Here is a 5,809-nt window from a genome sequence, read left to right on the forward strand (position 1 = left end):
GAAAAACAGTTGACAGAAAGGGACACATTTTCCACCAAGTTAGGAAACATCAGTTTCCTTATCCTGTATTGTAGGGAAAATGGAAACAACACTAGGGTCTTCCGGTTCTTTTTTTTTAGTAATTCCAAATGATCTTTAATAGTTAATACTTTAGTTGAGCCCAAAATGTGAGAACTGATAGGACTTTGAACCTTAGCAAATCATGATGCATTGAATTTGCAGAGGGAAACATTAGAAAACTGGAGAAAAATAAAAGAACCAAATAACCTCTATTTTAATTCACTGGAAAAGGGAATGGAAAAAACTCTTCACTATCTTTGCCAAGAAAACATCGTATGGTGTCATAAAGAATTGGACATGATTGAACAGCAGAACCATTCTGCTAGGCATTGGGGAAATCAGTCATATACAAAAAAATAAAATAATTCCCACTCTGAACGAGGTTATATTTTATCAGAGAAAATAACATGCATATATATATATGTATGTACTTTTAAAAATAATAATAATAGCTAGCATTGATCTAGTACCTACTACATATTAGCCAGTGTACTAAGCATTTTACAACTATTATCTCATATGATGCTCACAACAAATCTTTGAGGTAGCTATTATTACTATCCTCATTTTACAGTTTAGAAAATGGCAGCAAAAAACTATTAAGGCACTTGCTTTGGGTCACATAGGAAGCGGGTATCTGAGATCAAATTGGAACTCAGGTCTTCCTCATTACAGGCCCAGAGCTCTATCCATTGCACCACTGAGCTGCATATATACACATAAAAAACTTGGTGCATCCTCTGAAGCTGAGATACAACAAAGTATGGATCAGTTCTCTGCTGCTTGTCCTAATTTTGGCCTAATAATTAACACCAAGAAAGCACAGATACTCCATCAGCCACCACCACATCATTCATATTTGGAACCATCATTTCAGCAAATGGAGAAGTTTTAAATGCTGTAGATAAGTTCACTTTCCTTTGGTAGTGTACTTTGCAGGGATGTAAATATTGATAATGAGGTTGACAAATGCATTGCCAGAGTGAGTTCAGTATTTGGGAAGCTCTAAAAGAAAGTATGAGAAAGCCTTCCTGTCCCGGGCTCTGTCCAGAGTAGCACTCGTCACCACCACAGAGATGTTGATGCCCAAGAAGAACCAAACTGCCATCTATGCACTCCTTTTTAAGGAGGGAGTAATGGTAGCCAAGAAGGATGTCCACATGTCAAAGCATCTTGAGCTGGCAGACAATGTGCCCAATCTCCATGTCATGAAGGCCAAGCAATCTCTAAAGTTTTGTGGCTATGTTAAGGAGAAGTTTGTATGGAAGCATTTCTACTGGTACCTCACCAATGAGGGCATTCAGTACCTCCGGGATTACCTTCACCTGCCCCCTGAGATCGTGCCTGCCACACTCTGAAGAAGTTGTCCTGAGACAGGAAGACCAAGGCCCAAAGGTCTGGAATGTGAGCGACCTGCCTAGCTTACTCGTGGTGAAGCTGACTGAGACACATACAGATGAAGTGCTGCTCCCTCTGGTGCTGACAAGAAGGCCAAGGCTGGGGCTGGGTCAGCAACAGAATTCCAATTTAGAGGTGGATTTGGTCGTGGACGTGGTCAACCTCTTCAATAAAAACTGTAGAGATATGTTTTATATTGAATAAAATTTGGGAAAAAAAAAAAAGAAAATTTGAGAGAGAAGAGGTATTAGACTGACTACCAAACTGAAGGACTGCAGAGCCCTTGTGCTGACCTCATTGTTGTATGCCTATGAAACCTGGACAGTATACCAGATCCATGTAGGGAAACTGAATCACTTCCATTTGAATTGTCTTAGAAAGATTCTGAAGATGACCTGACAGGATAAGATACCAGACTCTGAGGTCTTTATTTGAACTAAACTACCAAGCATTCAAACTCTGCTTGACAGAGTGAAATTCTGATGGGCTGGCCATGTTGTTCAAATGCAAAATGTATTCTTGCCAAAAAGGCTATTTTATGGAAAGCTCATTCAGGGCAAGGGTCCACATGGTGGTCAGAAGAAGCAGTACAAGGACATTCTCAAGGTCTCTCTTAAGAACTTTGGGATTGATGGTGTGACATAGGAGACACTGGAACAGCACCAGTCATGGCATGCCCACATCAGAGAAAGTGCTGTGCTCTACGAGCAAAATAGCATAGAGACAGCTCAAAGGAAACTCAGGACGTACAATTTAGAGTACCCATCCCAATCATTCAAGCACATAAGTTAACAATAAATTACAGACAAGACATTATTTATTTAGCTTGACAAAACACACAAATACAAAACATTCACATCTGAACCCAAGAACAGTCAAAGCCTCTTTCCTCCTAGAGCAGGAACTCTAAACAATTTTGTGTCCTTGACCCCTAAGGACTCTTCAGAGCAATGCTTTTTTAAAAATCTAAAGTATTAAAAAAGAATAAAAATATACTAAAATAAAGATATAATTTTCCTGTTTAAGTCCACAAAAATCCTGAAATCAGTCTATGAACCCATTTGAGGATCTGTGGACTTCATGTTAAAAACACTTGCCTTAGAATGAGTCTTGACTGTACCTACATAATACTTTAGACAAGTAGTGCTACTTAGCAGTGAGGCTCCCTACAACCCATTCTTAAATCATCATGATCATGATTACCGTTAGCAGCAGCAGAAGCAGCTGTATCAGGTTCCTAGAGAACTATAGAATTTCTTCCAAATGTATGTTATTATTGTAGAGTTGAGGCATCCTACAAGAGTAACTCTTTTCTACTTTGCTACTTCCTCCAGCTGTTACCATATCTGTTAGTGGGAGGGGTCAACTTTCTTAAGGAAGGTAGGGTATCCTAAGGTTCTCTTCAATGAGATGGAATCTCAGTGTGTCTGACTGGCTCTACTTGAACTTTTGTTCTCACTTTAAACACCAGAAAGACTGAATGCATCAACCTGAGAATATTTGTGTGATCCTTCAAGGTAGTCTTAAATTCTGGTCCTTTTATTAAAGACCAACTCCAACTACATAGTTCAGGCAAACACGTAGCCATAAACCAATGAATAATCCACAACTGTAGAGTTAATGAGGATAGTTATAACTCAAGTAGGGAGACAACTTCAAAGTCAGAAGAAAATACAATAGTTGGCAATGAAAACCCAGGCTTATTCTTGAATGTCTATCCTTTACATCTATATGATCAGCCGTTTCTAGTTTAAGGGAGAGAAAAGGGGGGAAAAAACTTGGTTAGTAGGAACAGAAATAACAAGCCTTCATTAAGTTGTTTATTGATTTTTGATTAATTCATTCAGCTAATTGTTATTGTATACCTAGCCAGCCACTGAAAACCTGATCTCAAGGGAATTTTCCCTGACTACATTGTGGATTTTTTCTGGCTTGTATTACATGCTTACATAGAAGTAGCATAGACCAAACTAAACTGTAACAGCAACATGGGTTAAATCAGGAGTAGAGAACCTGTGGCCATGAGGCCACATGTGACCCTTGAGGTTCTCAGGTGTGGTCCTTTGACTGGATCCAATCTTCACAGAGGTCTTCATTTTACTCTTCTCTCTCCATCATTGTCCTACTCCCCTACTCACATACAATTAGTTGTCAAGACTTATTGATTCCATCTCCACAATATCTCTAGCCCTTGTCCCTTTTCTCCACTTATATAACTACCTGACTAGTTCAGATTTTAACTGACTCTTACATGGACTATTATAAATAGTCTCCTAATTGGTTTCCTTGCTTTCAGTCTCTTGTCTTCCAAATCCATTCTTCATATAACCACCAAAATAATCTATTTAATGAATATGTCTGATCAAGTTGCTCTTCTGATAAAAAAAAAGTCTTTTGAGGGTTCCACATTACTTTGAAGAATTTTTAAAGCCTCATTTGCGTCACAATTTTGTCTTCTACCTACTTTTTTTTTGCTTTAATCAGTATTTTATTTTTCCCACAATTTCCATTAAAATTTTCTTAACATTCATTTTTTACAAGATTTTGGGTTCTAAGTTTTTCTCTCTTCCTCTCTCACCTCCTCTCTTCTGAAAATGGTAGGCAGTTTTTTACAGTTTACACATATACTATCATATAAATATATATTTCCATATTCATCACAGCTGTGAAAGAAGAAACATCAAAAAAGGAAAGAAATGAGAAAGAATAAAGTAAGTGAAAAAATACTCATCCAAAGTCCATCATTTTTCAGGATGTAGATAACATTTTTCCTCTTGAGACCTTTGCATTTGTCTTGGGTCATTGTGTTGCTGAGAAAAACTGATCATTTCATCATGCTGATACTGTGTACAATGTTTTCCTGTGTACAATTTCAGTTTGCATCAGTTGTTACAAGTCTTTCCAGGTTGTTTTTTTTCTGAAATGTGCCTATTCATCATCTCTTATTACACAATAGTATTCCATGATGTTCATATACCACAGCTTGTTCAGCCATTCCAGAATTGATTGGCATCCCCTCAATTTCCAATATTTTGCCACCATGAGTAGGGCTACCATAAATATTTTTGCACATGTAGAACCTCTTTCCTGCTTTTAATGATCTCTTTGGGACACAGACCCATGAGTGGTATTGCTGGGTCATGGGGTTTGCACAGTTTGGTTGTGCTTTGGGCATAGTTCCAAATTGTTCTCCAGACTGGTTGGATCAGTTCTCAATTCTGTGCATTAATGTCCCAATTTTCCCACATCCTCTCCAATATTTATCAACTTCCTCTTTTGTCATATTGTTCAGTCTGATTGGTATGAGATGCTATGTCAGAGTTATTTAATTTCCATTTCTCTAATCAAATGTGATTCAGAGCACTTCTTCATATGCCTATAGATCTCTTTGGTTTCTTCATCTGAAAACCGCTTGTTCATATCCTTTGACCATTTGTCAACTGGAGAAAGGCTTGTATTTTCATAGATTTAACTCAATTCTCTATATATTTGAGAAATTAGGCTTTTATTAGAGACACTTGCTATAAAAATTATTTCCCAGCTTTCTGCTTTTCTTCTAATCTTGTTTGCATTGATTTTGTTTCTACAAAAGCTTTTCAATTCAATACGATTAAAACTATTTATTCTATATTTCACAATTCTCTGTTTTATTTGGTCAGGAATTCTTCCTCTCACACAGATCTGACATTTAGACTATTCCTTGCTCTTTAAATTTGACTGCTTCATTTTCATACCTTTGAGCAAGGTGCAGTTTCCTTCCTTATTTCTTTTAATTAGATCTAATTTTACTTTTTCTTTGTCTAAGATGAGGATTGCCACCTCACTTTTTTTTTAACTTCACCTAAAACATAATAGATTCTGCTTCAGCCCCTTACCTTTACTCTGTGTGTCTCTCCTCTTCAAGTATGTTTCTTGTAGCAACATATTGTAGAAATTTGATCCACTCTGCTATCTGCTTCCATTTTATAGGAGAGTTGATCCCATTCACATTCACAGTTATGGTTGCTAATTTGTATTTTCCTCTATCCTATTCTTTCCTATTTGTCCTCTCTTTCCTTTCACTCTTTCCCAGCTAGGCAGTGTTTTGTTTTTGTCTCCCAGCACTCCTGATCTGTCCTCTTTTCTGTCAGTAGCTGTACTCCTCAAACCTCCTTACTTAATCTCCTTCCCTCCTCCTTCCCTTTTTGGTAAGATGGATTTCTATATTCAAATGATTGTGTTTATTATTCCGTCTTTGAGCAAATATTGATGAGAAAAAGTTTCATGCAATGCACATCATCACCATCCTGCCTTTTATTCCATTGTAATAGTTCTTTCTTGCTTCTTTATGAGAAATAATTTACCCCATTCT

The 5,809-nt window shown here is 37.3% G+C and overlaps 1 pseudogene; it reads left to right on the forward strand.

Moving 5' to 3' along the window:
* Positions 1-1,136: 1,136 nt before the first annotated feature.
* On the forward strand, positions 1,137-1,654 carry LOC140511169 (small ribosomal subunit protein eS10-like; annotated as a pseudogene).
* Positions 1,655-5,809: the final 4,155 nt, after the last annotated feature.

The sequence above is a fragment of the Notamacropus eugenii genome, chromosome 6 (genome assembly GCF_028372415.1).
Source record: "Notamacropus eugenii isolate mMacEug1 chromosome 6, mMacEug1.pri_v2, whole genome shotgun sequence".
NCBI classification, from domain to species: Eukaryota; Metazoa; Chordata; class Mammalia; order Diprotodontia; family Macropodidae; genus Notamacropus; species Notamacropus eugenii.